Source organism: Empidonax traillii, unplaced genomic scaffold (assembly GCF_003031625.1).
Source record: "Empidonax traillii isolate 1590-97213 ecotype Southwest subspecies unplaced genomic scaffold, ASM303162v1 scaffold1504:size99173, whole genome shotgun sequence".
Classification (NCBI taxonomy): domain Eukaryota; kingdom Metazoa; phylum Chordata; class Aves; order Passeriformes; family Tyrannidae; genus Empidonax; species Empidonax traillii.
This window is the reverse complement of record NW_020956697.1, coordinates 54,690-69,137: the sequence shown is the minus strand read 5'-3', so window position 1 is coordinate 69,137 and position 14,448 is coordinate 54,690. Positions and strand designations below refer to the sequence as shown.

The following is a 14,448-nucleotide window of genomic DNA, read 5'->3' as shown; positions in this document are numbered from 1 at the left end:
TCTATTTGTGCCTGAGATTCAGAGATATGTAATACCACTTAATGGCCCCTCAAAACAAGCCATAAGGCTTGACCCCAGCAAGCTCCCTCCCAAGACAGCATTGCATACCTTCAAGGGTTTATTCTGCGAGATGACAGCTACAAGGGCTGCACATACCCATCCTCTGCATCTGAAGTGATTTGATCACTCAGAGTGGAAAGACACTGTCTTCTGATGGGGTCTAGAGTCAAGGATTTTTATGCGCTCAAACACATTTAGAGAGAGATGCAGAGGCATTGCAGCAGCAGACTCAGCAGCTGAGCCCAAGTGACCCATTAAGTGTGAAAGGGTTTTTGCCTGAAGAGTTCAGGGGTCTCACTGGTTGAACCGTTGAGCAGTTGCATGCAGCAGGTGGCCTCTCTTGTTTTAGTGAGCATCAGAAAAGATGCTAGGGGGAGAAAAGCCCTTTTAAACACTTGAAATACGGTAACAGTCATGTGTGGAGGAAATCTATGTGCATATGCTATTGCCTGGTTTTATTGCCTGCAGAAACAGGCCTCACTGGAGAGGACATAGAGAAAAAGAACATAGTTATCTTTCCTATAAATTATCCCTTCCCTTCTAAGTCTGCACAATTTGATTTGATGTATTAGATAACCAGTAGATAAAGAAGAGCTCAATAGACAGTGGAAGTTGCTCTGTCTGTTTCTGACTATGCTGGTGTTCTGGAAGTGCAGAACTAACTCCACAGAATAACTCTCTGTCTACTAATTATGAACAGATCTTAAAAGGATGGGAAAGAATCCATTTAAAAATGAATCTGCTGAAAACTGCAAACAATAATTTCTAAGAACACAGCACTGCTGCCGGTATTAACACAACTACTGTCTGAATTCTCAAGATCTTGGTGAACTTACATAAGTATACATCTATATCTGTGGCAAACTTAAATATATTTCAGTGCATATGCATAGCACATGCCAATGGAATTGAAATTAGATGTAAAAATCAAAAAATATGTGTACAAGCCCATAAAATAGGCAGGAAAAAAAAAAAAAGAATCCAGAGAAACCCATTGCATCTTCACTGTGCAATTTTGCTGTCCTAAAGAAAACTCAAGGGCAAGTGGCAGTCAGAAAACACTGAACTGATTAGCTGCAAACCTGGTTCCAGGAACTCTCACGTCAGGGCAGACATGACAGACATGTCAGACAGGGAGGGCAGAGGGTCTCTGAAGTGTCTGTCCTCTCGGAGCCACCTTCCTCTGTGTCAGTAACGTTGAGCTCCCTGGTCTCGGGGCAATACAGGGAGACTTCATAGTAGGCTTGCTTGCTTTCTGCTTAACACAATCATAGAGCAAAAAGACCTTATCTGTACTGAAGCAAAAGTGATATGTTATTAGCTTCTTTGTTTTAACAGAGCATTGTAAATCTGAGAAATAATTGCAACTCGTTTTTCCAAAAAACATCTGAGTAGTCTCAGCGCTGTAGTTGCCTGTGGTGAAACTGTAAGAACTTTTACTATATTTTCACAAAAGGACTTAGTTTGGGTGTCCTATGTCATTATAAAAATCTGCCTGTTTTTCTGGTGAAGGGTCAGCCAAAGTTTTAGTTAAGTGGTTCCAAGATGGAAGACACAGAAACCAGTAGGTATAAATTTGAGAGACATTAGGAAGAGATGATGGGGCAATGGAACTTCACCTTATTTAAGACTTGTCCAACTGTCATAACCTAACTAATCCAAGAGTCTCAAGACTAGACTGATTCACTGTATTCAGTGTTACCTCTCTTCCCATATTGGGAAAAAATGTTTTAATGTCAGCATGAGTAGTCTCCCCAGAAACCTATAAAAAATGAGCCGTTGTTACTTTGGACCATCTCTCTGAGCAGAACAGATTTTTAATGAGGAATATATGATTCTACCTCAGAGCCTATGAACTCCCACTTGCCTTCCTTCCCCTCCTTCAGTTACATGAGAAGGTTTGAAGGATGCAAAGTACTTTGAAGTCACTGTTCTGCACTGACTCTAGTATGTGCCCAATGTAAATCTGCAAAGTTTGGATTGTTTTGGGAAAGAAGCCACCACTGCTTTCAATTTTGTGAAATACTATGCAAATAGCTCCTTCTGATCTTGGAGTGGCAGGCCAGTGTGTATTTATTTATCTTCAGGGGTCTGTACTAAGTAAATCTGGCTTATACTTCATTACTGTTTACTGTCCTTTCTGTTGCTGTTTGCCCTCGCATTTGAAAGGAATCTGACAACTGAAAAGTTGAATTTGCAATTGGATTAACGCTATGTCCCACAAAGATAACTGAAGAAATCAATGACAGTTGGGCCTCCCTCTGAGAGCTACATTATATGCTTCATAGGGGCTGCTTTATAAGATTTATTTGTGCATCATCTATAATAACTCTGCTGTGCTGGTTATTTCTTCAAGCACTGACTTGAGGTGTAGCATCTCACACACATAGAAGTTCTGATTTTTAAATTAAATTTAAAAAAAAAATAAGGCATTGAAATTTCTTGCATTTGGAGATTAAGCAAACTTCTATACATTATAAGCAATAAATTAAGCAAGCTGAGAACTGTAAAATGTGTCCTTGATTTTTGGAGGCAGTACCAAATGACAGACTACAAATGTCATTATAACTGAGAAAAAAAATTTCATTTTATTGCTTTCTCATCATACAGGACAATGGAAAATAAAATCTGATAGGAAGACTATTTCAGGACTCTCATAAGCACCAGCAAAGATTGTTTGAAATCCATTTTAATGAGTTCAGATCTGCTATATTTTGTTGAAAATTTTTTCTTATTCGGTAGCATTTCACCTGAGTGTCTGTGTTCTGTTAAACAATTAAATATACCCACATCAGTGGTGAAAACAGAAGTGTATAGAAAAGTAATGGACTTCAAACACACTTTATGATAATTCACTATCTGTTCAAAAGGACAATATATTAAGGACTTTCTTCTTCAAACGTTTAAAAAACCACATCTGTAACTCTCCCTTCCTTCTGCTTAGGAGCAGAAGTGGAGAGATCAGGTCAACACCAGCACCGGTGGAGAACTTCTAGCTCAAACTGTCTAGTAAATAACTGGTGTTAATGTGCCTAGGCAGATGTAATCACTGCTATTGCATGCCCTGGGGTACTTATCATGCCACGTGGAGCAAGGGTGAGTTAAGTCTTGGTCATCAATTCTTCCTTTTTCCTTGATCCTTGTAATTCTTTACTATGTTCACCATAAACATATGCACAGATTCTGCATATATGATTCTTTGTGGATGTTTAAGAGGTAGGTTTGCATGCAGATCTGATCATGCATGAAAAAAAAAGTGTGATGGTGTGCAGATGCAATTACTGTGGGCAGTGAGAAAAGCTTAAAAAATTTCCTCAAAAGCTTAAAATTATCATTCTGACCTTATTTATTGTAATATAAAACAACATGTAAACACTTTAATGATTGAGCTTTCAGGAAGAAAATGAATTTAAAATACTGTTCAACAGCTACAGTTTGACCCCAGAGGAGGGATATGGGAGAGAATAAATCAAACTGAACCCCTGGGTAGAGAGCTTCTTATTCAGACTTTGTTCTTTATTTGATTATTGGTGATACTGCTTTGAAATGTCATCTGATGTTTGGACTATGTTAGTATTTGCAGTCAAACTCAGTAGTTTGGTTAATGGTCAAAATCCAAAGACTGATACACATAATGAAAAATTAGGCTGTATCCCAAAGATGTAACATTTCAGTAAGAAAAAAAAATAATGACATATTGCAAAATTCTCCTCCTTTCCTGACACTTCTGCTCATACAGAAAATAAAGGAGAAATGACATATGAATTATTACTTTTTATAAATTGATTTTGCTTCATGCTAGTGAAATCTTTTTCAGAACCAACTGTAGTTGTGGAAAGTTGTTGCTCCTTTTAAAACCTCAGCTATGTAGCTGTGAGTCGAGGCCAGAAAGGAAAATAAGTAAATTCTTCTGGATATACATGGGATTTTTTGTCTGTCATGAGTGCCTGATGGATTTAGCAAGTTATTTGTCTTTTATGTTCTCTTTTAACAGCTTTCAATGAATTGATGCATACATCATCACTTGGCAATGGTCTTTCTCAAGGAAAAAAAACGCCTTATTTGTGCTCTTTTATATTCCCTTACAATATGGACTTAAAATTAAAACTTAACTTTAGAGTTTTAGCAATTTCCTTTTCTGTATAATTGAAGTAATTTCATGTGTGTTTTTCAAGCACAAAAACATCCTAAAGTCTAATGCTGAAATATTTCTACTATTGCAAACATTAATTATTAGTAAATAATTCTAAGATTCTTTTCCCTCTCCCCACCCTGCAGTAGATGAGTATGTGTATGATAAATGTACTAATAATATACAAAACCTAAAGGAAGGCAGGTTCTCATCTTGATCCAATGGACTTAATTGACATTCATTAATAAATAGGATACTGCAGTAATTTTTCACTAATTTGTATTCAGGGTAGCAGCTTAGAGAATGAAAAATAGTATTTGTTATCTCATTTTTGTGAATATTCTTCCAGAGGCTCTAGATCCAAATTTTCCAAACTTAGGAGCTCTCTATATCTATTTAACAAATTGCTAGTCCATGTCATTTTCAGGAAATCTGTTACATATCATTTCTTAACCCCAAAATGCCACAGATGACACCTTTTTTTTTAGTAATGCATGGAAAAATAAGTGTGTCCATGTCCAAATAATAGCAGGATTGAGCAAAGATTGCTTTCAATACCTTACATTGTATGTCTAGAAATTTGAGGTATTCTTCCACACCGCAATGACTGATCTTGACAAAAGATATATAGCTGACTGCTCATGTAAAAGAGTATTTATTGAAATATCATTGGGAATTTAAAACTATGTCTTTGTTCTGGTTGTCTGGTTGAGGAATAACATTGCATTACACTAATTAAATAACCACCTAAATATAATATTGGATCATAGACTAACATACTACTTCCCCCAAGTGCTAGTATACTGTTTAATATCACTGGCTAGGGACTCATCAACAAACTGTTACTTCAAGAGAGGGGGTTTGTATTCATGGTGATGAATTTCACTGTACTGAACCTTGAGGATTAAGGTTCTATGCTGTATTTGTCACTTTTTTTTTTTTTAATGTACGCTGTACATAATCCTTGAACTAAATTGTGCAAAGCTGTAAAGTCTGCTCACCCTGCCCCATTGTCTATATTGCAGTGGTTACTTTGACAACATACCTGCAGAGCAGAAATAACTGTGGAATAACTCTAAGAAGTTTTCCATTTGAGCTGGTGAGTAAGTGAGGTTGTAGCCACTTGGTTCTCAAGGATAGTCTTCCACATAGCTACTGCCCCTAGAGCTTTGACTTGTTGAAGAATATGGTGCTATTTTGCCCCTCATCCCTTATTCATATCCTGCTATCCTCACTAAAAGAAGGAGTATCGGAGAATCACAGAATATCCTGAAGGGATCCACGGGGACCACTGAAGTTCAACTCCTGGCCCTGCACAGGATCAACCCAAGAATCACACTGTGTAGTACCATTTTGAGTAGTACCATACTCAGTTTAAAACCTCTTGCCACAGATTGCTTCAGCATATAGGATGCTTCACACACAGGTTGAAAGGAGAAGAAAGCTCTGGTAGAGGCTAAAAAGGGGAGGTTATATTTCTGTTTCTAGAACCTTATCTAGCCGTGCTGTGCCACTGATCCTTATTCCAACAGTTGGTCCCCCTATGCTCTTGATAGTGTCCTTTAATTTTCTCCGTATGCTTGTTTTTTATCTTCTCTGCAAAAACAGTATTTCCATGTTGTGACCTTTACTCATATTCAGGAACCTGATCATTCAGTTTACATCACTGAAAAATGCCACCATGCCGAGCTGCTGGATAGAACCAATCTGATTTACTTTTCATCTCAACACATATTCTGTCTGTCTTGGCTTCTTTCTTTGTCTTTCTTTTGTCACTTGCTTCTGATCAAGCATAGAATTAGATTTTTTTTCAGATCTTGCTTCTTGCGTAGAAAGCTGTATCTGACCAATTCCATGAACATGTTGTGTCTTCATATAAAGCTCTACATGTCAGTCTGAGATTGAATTGTATTGGTTTGATAAGTACTGCTATATCTCATCTGATTCCAAAGTGCCATACCACTGTGCCTCAGAATATTCTGCAAGGAAATATGTGTGGTGTTTGGAACTTTTGATCCTTCTCTGAGAAATAGGGAAGCAGTAAAACATATTTTACTGAATAGTCTTCCACTTGCTTGCTATGATTCAATTTAATTTGCTTTTAAAACAGTATCCAGCATTTTGCATAGCCATTATAAAAATATAGCATTGGATCAAACAGCAATGATATTTCAAAAACTACTAAGAAGTTCATCAAGAATTAGGCTTTGTCATTGCTCAGCAAGATTCAGCCTATGTATCAACAAAGAGGAAAAGCAAAGATTGTTTACTCGGTTCTCAGAGATTAGGTAAATCGGAGGAAGAAAATGGGCAAAAATCATCAGATACCATTATCCTGTTCTTTCTTCTGCTTTTTCTGTTCAAGTTGACTGGAACATAGTCAGCTGCTTCACAAAAAATGGAGAACAGTGAAGAGATAGAGAGTGTGAGGTACATTCTAACAGGAAATGAGCTTCAACCTCTTCATCATTTTATAAAAGAAGAAGAATCCAGAAAAGACTGTTTAAAGATTCCTGTTAATGCCAGTTAAAGATATGACATTCTAAATGAGGCCTAAATGTGCAAATTGTGTTAGGAAAATTGAAGTGACCCCCAAGCAGAGAAAACATAAGTACATAAAGCACCTTTGGGGATGGTTATGATGCAGGAAAATATCATTCAAAACCTTTTTATTCAAAGAGTGACTCAGAAGGTTATCTATGTAGACTCTCACTAAGACATATAACTTTCAGTAAGACCTCTGTAATGTAGCTCTACTTGAGAGTTAAAATGTGCTTAAAACGTTTGCTTATCAACAAGCCCTTTGAAATAACTTCATAAATATGTAGTGGTACAAAATCAGTATCTTTATTGCCATCTGAACTTGCCTCAAATTAAATAAATTATATATAAAGAGGGTTTCCCGAGTAGGAAAAGAAAAAGAAGAAAAGCACCCTTTTTCCACTCTACAATAATTAAAAGAATAAACTTATAAATATCAAAGGACTATGAGTACTAAGTGGAAAAGATAACTAATCAATTAAAAGAACTCTAAGTAAAGATGAATTGCCAGGATGACCTCTATGCACCGCTCAGGTATATTCACAGTATGGTGTCATATCTGCCATCTTCATTATCTTTGTTTTTCGTGACCCTTCAGTTATATTTCAGGATTTAAACTGAAGTTTCAGCTGCCAATCAAGAGGCAGAGGTTAATAGATACTGAAATGTTAGAAAATATGGGAATTGTATGCAAAAAGTCTCCAGAGGGAGAACAGAGCTGAAGCCAGGAAAATGGAATTATGTTTGATCAGCAAAGGAAAAACTAAATAGACAGTACTTGGGAAAAAAAAATCTAATTTGTAGAGTCAGAGATGAGAAGGAGAACTAAATATAAAATGTTCTATAGCTGTATTTTACAAGTCAGTGTTAAAATCAAAATGGTATTATGAAATAAAAACAAAAAGCTAGGTAGATTGTGTTTGTCCAATCAAGGGAAAAAATGGAACAGAGCAGGCAATGCAAATGTGTTGAGCTGGGAGGGACCCACAAGGATTGTCAAGTCAAACCTTTAGCTCTGCACAGGGCTGTCCCCAGGAGTCATATCATGTGCCCAAGAGTATTATCCAAATGCTTCTTGAACTCTGCCAGGCTTAGATCTATCAATTTACGAAGGAAATGCACAGGGGGTAAGCATAATGAAATATGAGAATGATAGAAACTACTGCACATTAACAGACATGTGTGAGATGGTTTAGCTTGTCAAAGAATATGTGAATTAACTCAAAAACTAAGAAGTAAAAAAAAAAAATCTTTCTGTTGCACAGAACACAAGAAATCATGTTCAGGAAAAATTTTTGTAAAGATAAGAAAGTCGAATAAAGTATAAAAAGAACTGATCAAGGAGATATTTAATTAATATCTAATTGATGTCAATTTAAATTAAAGAATAGCAAAATAAGACCTATATTTTTATATGTAATTGATAGAAAATGTGTGATAACATGTATTTTATTCCTCTACAGAACTGTTGAAGCTAGTGATCTCTAATGATCTCTATAAAATGTGGAATGTATCAGACACAAGCATGAAAAGTGGTTGAGCTCAGACTAAATACTAAAACTGTCATGTTTTACTGCAAACTGTAATTGCTTGAATTCAGCCAGAAGTAAATGCCAGTATTTTTCCAAATATCAACACATTTTTTTATTATTATTTCTCCAGTAAATTTTTCTCCTTTTTTACGTTTGGGCAAATTAGTTTCTTCCTGTAAAAAGTATTTTCAAAAAGCAATAACAGAAGGAGTACCTCTACATTGGAAATATTCAGTGCTCAACTGTGAGATCACAAAATGAAAGAGTGGGTTTTGACAGGAGAACTGGAAGATTACCTGTGGCATTGATAAGCAAAGAGAAAAGAAGAGGGAGAGAGGATGAAGAACCAGGAAAGAGATGACTAGGAAAAATTGCTCACTCTCACTTTCCAAAAATCATGCCGCCTTAACAGCAAAGCAGGCTGTTTCAGCAACAATGAGGAAGACCTGAGGTCAGCACTTAGTTATACACTCAGTGTGTTTTCACGTCCTATCCTTTTCCAAGTCCAATGCTATTTCCTGCTTCTGATTACATGCTCTGTCATCCACTAGTCAGAACACCTAATTTTGTTCAATAATATTCTCTGCACATTGCCCAAGATGTGAATAGGGTATCCATCATCTTTTTTGAGCCAAGCCCCAGCAAACTACTGCATAGAAAAAGCAGCCCTCCTTCCTCAAGGAGAAGGATCATAAAAATCAAAGGGTTTAACACACAGAAACTTGGGGCAGGGATCTCCTCAGACTTTTCACCTAGAAGGCTGAGGAGGTGTGAGCCTCTTGGGGAACAAGTTAATGCCTTTTTTTGTTTCCTTATCTTGCAGAAATTGAAAATAACCTAAGTGCATCAAACATGTCTTGCGATACAAGCAATGTGGGTTATCCAAACTCTTTCAGCATCACTCAACAGATGCACAGTGATGTTGGAAGGTCATCGGACTGCTACAACAATAAATAGTCAACTCAACCGAGTAGAAGACAAGCCTTTTCCTTACCCTGAAATACAGCTTAGGTAACTATGAATGAAAATCCTTGGTGCATATGTACCAAAAATCATTTAATTTTTGGAGGCAGGAAAGGGAGAGAAAGACCAAAGTTTGCTGAAATATATATATTTGCTACTGGTAGATTTCTTGGCAAAAAAACCCTCAGTATCTCTATAGAATAGAGAAGCAACTACAGACTTGAAATTCTGCCTTTGTATACTCACACAAACGAATTTGCTTCCAGATTCATGGAAAATGGGAGATGAGGTAATTATAATATTTTGGATCAAATTTTTAAATGTTAGCCTCAACAAAAAAACCAAGATCAAAGTCTTTTTTCTTAAGCTCAACCATTTTCTAATTCCTTAAAAAAGTTTTGCACTCATGTGCAAAGTATGCTAAGTATGGTAAAGGATGAGAGATTTTTTGCTGCTTATGATTTTTGTATTATTCATCATTTTCTACTGACATTTACAGAACACAACAGGTCTGTATTTCACTTTTCTTTTAAAGTGCTTCTACTTCTCCCCAATTTCAGCCTGAATTATGAAGTTCAGCCTACTGGGTTCACTGACCAAAACTGCAAAAGTTCCACAAGCAGCAAATAAATGGACTTATCATATTGGTTTTTCCCCCTGTTAGTCCCATTGAATAATACATATTTCCATTCACAGGCTTAACATATTTAAATCTGATGAGTCTCTTCAGAGCCACTATGAAGAATGTGCGTTCATGGTAAGGACCATTCTTGCAGCCCAATGAAAATGTAATATTATATAAAATCAGATTTAGTAATATCTTAAATACAGAATAACAATGACATTGTTTGCAAGCTGCTGGGGTGGGTCACAGTAACTCAAGTGACCTACTTTCTCTAGATACATGTGCATGAGTTACAAGGCATTAGTTTGAGAAGCAAATTGGTCTTTAATTCTTTTTCTGCTTCTACTATTTGCAGATAGAGAGGTGTTTAAACTAGATTGTGAAGACTGTAGTAGAAACTCTTGCCTGGGTTATAATCATAATACATGCCTCTAAAGTAAACCTACATTAGCACAATTCAATGTGGTAATTAAGATAGAAAAAGGCAGTACTAAGCTGCATGGCCTATCAGATTCCTTGGGGAGAAAAAAAAGGACTGACGTGACTTGAAATGTGTCCAAAGGGTTTAGTTAGCCTCCAATTAGCTGCAAACTTCCTCTATTAAAATGCATAACAAATACCAGCCTACATGTCCCTGAACCCTTCATTATTTAAGTCCTAATTTCAGATGGTTCTTTTATTATAGCATATATCCCAAAAGCTAGCATTGACTTTTAATTACACTATACAATCATTGCTGTCAGGTGATAAGTTGGAAGGACAGAAGATTCCAGGGCACATCTGGGTGAACCACAAGAGCTCAGCTCTTAACTAAGAGCAAACAACAGTACAAAGACAAACAGTCTAGGAACAATCAACAATAAAATGAAGGCCAAATGGTCATTTCTCCTTAACCTTGCATTTTACACTGGCCATGAAATTGAGAGTTTATTCAGGCAGTCAGGCAGAAGTATAGGGAGTGAGAATCTGAAGTGTAACAGAATATGAATTGTACTCAACTTGCACTCCCTCAAGTTCAAAAAGGACACTCACATCTCTTTTTCCCACTTTGCTGTTATTGATCTCTTATTAGAAGGGTCATGTTGGGGGTTGTTTGCTGAAGATTTCCCTACTGAGCCAATATAATTAATATATATTGGTTGGGGGTAGTGCATCAGGCAGATTTTAACTTCTGTCTTTCTCTATGGTTTAATGCAGTTTAGTATCTCCTGGCCACTGTCCATTGTAATTATCTGTGTGAGACTTTAAAGGTGGGTGGAAACAGTTGATTAGATTTTGAAATTAGAAGGTGCTCATATGTCCTTGAGATTGCTGGGTGGGGGTGACTGCTGATTCGAAGTTAGAAGGACATAAAACCACCATTAGTGAAAAAGCCACTGTTAGAAGATCACAGAGCAAGTAGGAAGCTTGTTAAGAGTGTCACCCTGCTAAAAGTGAGAGGACTGCCATCAGGAAAAGCAGAACTGGGAGAAGACTTACACAAGTACTACAACTGGATGAGGAGTATTACCTTCATATTTTATTTGTTTATTATCTACATTTATGGGGGGAAAAAGCCATTTAGGATGGAAGAGCTTGTTTAGCTTATTTTGAGCTCCTTTTCTTTCATGGACAAAACAGGAGTAGTTAATGTAGAGTCATAGAACCACCGAATTATGGAATCATAGAATCACAGATTCATAGAATGGTTTAGCTTGGAAGGGACTTCAAGCTCACCTAGTTCCCACCTGCCATGGTCAGGGACACCTTCCACTATACCGGGTTGCTCAGAAGCCCATCCAACTTGCCTTCAACACTTCCATGGATGAGCATCTACAACTTCTCTGGGCAACCTGTTCCACTGTCTCATCACCCTCACAGTAAAGAATTTTTTCCTAATATCTAATCTAAACCTGTGATCTTCCTGTTTGAAGCCAATTCCCCTTGTCCTGTTACTACATGCTCCTGTAAATAGTCTGTCTTCATCTTTCTTGTAGGCTGCCTTCAGGTACTAGAAGGCCACAGTTAGGTCACTCCAAAGCCGTCTCTTTTCCAGACTGAACAATCCCAGTTCTGTCAGCCTTTCTCTGCAGAAGAGGTGCTTCATCCCTTCAATCATCTTGGTGTCCCTCCTCTGGACTGCTTCAACAGGTCAGTGTCCATATCCAACCAAGAGTATACTGCTCATAAATTTATTCTTCTGCCTGATGTGCACCCTTTCCCCCTTTCACAAGTGCAATCTGTAGTGCTTAATATTCAGCTGAAGTTTATGATATGAAATAACCCTCTTTTTTCTTTCCTGTCTCTATGTGTAACAATAACGTCTCCACTGCATAAGCATGTCCCAAATATAAGAATTGTAAGAAAAGAGAGAATTTTCCATTTTATTACAATTACACATATTTTGAGGATTTATCCAGAATGATCTAAATGTCTTATCAAAATCAGATATTTCTTGCTTAAAGGGAAAAGCACACAAACATGTAAACCCACTTCTTTTCTTTCCTTAAATGTTTTCAAAATAAAATCCACATTTTCTGACAGAAATTAATATTTCTAATTGCTATTTTTTCTTCTTTCTAATTGCCTCTTTTTCTTCACTTTAATATGGCTACATTTGTGATATTCACAACCAAACCTGGGGCAACATTCTAGAATTTTTTTCCTCCCAGTTTGCTTAAAAATTTCCTGGGAAATTTAGTTATGTTGGGATTCAGTTATAAAGGGCAGACATATTTTAAAGGGACTAACAAACACTAGTGTATCTAAGGTGAAAGAAGCCTGAAAATGTAATAAGCGAACGTCAGTACAATGTTAGGTCAAAGGTTGCAGTAATGTCAATTCAGTACTGCTACAGTTAAGCACAGGCTGTATTTCTGTGCTGAATTTGGCCATGAAATATACAACAAAAGCAGAAGAAGGGTCAGAGGAAGCTGTAAACTAATGACATTATACCATTCAAAGCTTATGCAGCCAGTTGGAATTCCTAGCTTGAAATGTCTAACTATGTGAAATTAGTACCATTTTTTGAATACTTAGAGGTAGGCAAATGTCAGATATAAGCTTAAAAAAGAGATGCCAAGTTATGGTGCAGGATGTTATTAAGGGAGTGAAGAGCTGAATAAATATCACTATAATACTGAAACATTGCTGAAACATAATTACTTATGTTTTTTAAGGTTAATATTCTCCTTTCTAGGTAAACCGAACAGGAATGAGTTGAACTAAAGCCTAAGGTAAAAGTCAGTCACTGAATAATATTGCTTTTCTGATAGTGGAAATTCAGTGTGAAATGTTTATTAATCATGCCATTAACCCACAGCAGACAGGTACAAATCAACAGAATGAATACAATAGTACCTTCTGTTTACAGATGAGGTACAACCTCAATGAACAACAAGTCGATCGTGGTGATTAGAGACAAAGGTATTTTTATAGAAAACTTCTTAAAACAATGCATTTAGGTCAAGCCCTGAGAGGCAAGCATTACTCAGAAATAAGAAGAGAGTGATCTGTTTAAAACACTGCAGAAACAGCTTTCTCACAATGAAATTGGCTATCACAGTGTAGGTCAGGGAAAGTAGTTCTGGCTGCACTGGTCCCCATAGTCACATTGTCTTCTCTTAACAGTGTTGGTGACTAAATTAATCTGAAGCTCAAGGTAAAAATTTTTATGTTTTAAATAATTCAGAGCATAAAATACCAACAGAGCAACTGGATGAGCTGTTAGCCTGTCTTGGTTTGATAGAGCCAGACTTCACTGGCAGAACCATGGACCAGCCTGCAGAGCTTCAGAGTTAAGCCTATAAACGCATGTAAACATGCAACAATTCAGTTGTGAAGAGAATAAGTGACTTGAATCTGGTTGAAAAACAGCTTTGGCTCTTCATCTAATGACTGTAGCCTCTGCCTTAGAAGGATTTCCTCTGTAAACCTGATCTGAGGGTTTCTTCTTTTTCCCCAAGAAGTGATGATGTATAATTATTAATTAACAGCACTAAATTCAGTTTAACAGGAATGTTCTTATACCATACCATTCTTTTCTTTTTTCTCATTATTCAGATCTATCCTGTGCTTCATAACTGATGTTAGCATTCTTTGTATAATTGATCATCTAGAGAAAAAAAAAATAAATTAATTAATTAATTAAAAGGTTCTGAAGGTTCTGAGAGCTTAACTTAAGTTCTTGAAGTTCCCTAATCCTTCATCCAAATATAGGACTCTTGTTAAAAAAAAAAGCGAAAAAAACTATGAGGGATTATTTTGTACATGTCGTTATTGGTGTACCACTAAACTAATAACTCAGTAGACATTTTGTAAGAGCATCCGTTCTTATATACAGACTAAACAACACCAGCTCACTCAGCCACTCCTCTGGGCCTGTGCCCCAGACCTTTACCAGCTTTACATGTTCTAACACAAAATTTTTATTCATAACTTTAGAATATATTTACATAATTTTATTCCTCATGTAGTTTTTTATTACTCATCTTCTTTCTGAATCTAACAAATAAATCTGAGAAGTGAATATATTCAAGCTTCATTCAACAGTGTGAAACACCTTTTAGTGAATTTGCTTGTTTATTGACCACCTAGTAATATGAGTGCAGCTAATG

The 14,448-nt window shown here is 36.6% G+C and overlaps 1 long non-coding RNA gene across 1 annotated transcript; it reads left to right on the top strand.

Annotated features, from left to right (window-relative positions):
- The first annotated feature begins 5,553 nt into the window (after positions 1-5,553).
- Positions 5,554-13,952, top strand: LOC114070293. Its single transcript, XR_003573905.1, has 3 exons — positions 5,554-5,641; positions 6,558-6,617; positions 13,895-13,952. It is a non-coding gene; the product is annotated as an uncharacterized LOC114070293 (long non-coding RNA).
- The last annotated feature ends 496 nt before the right edge of the window (positions 13,953-14,448 follow it).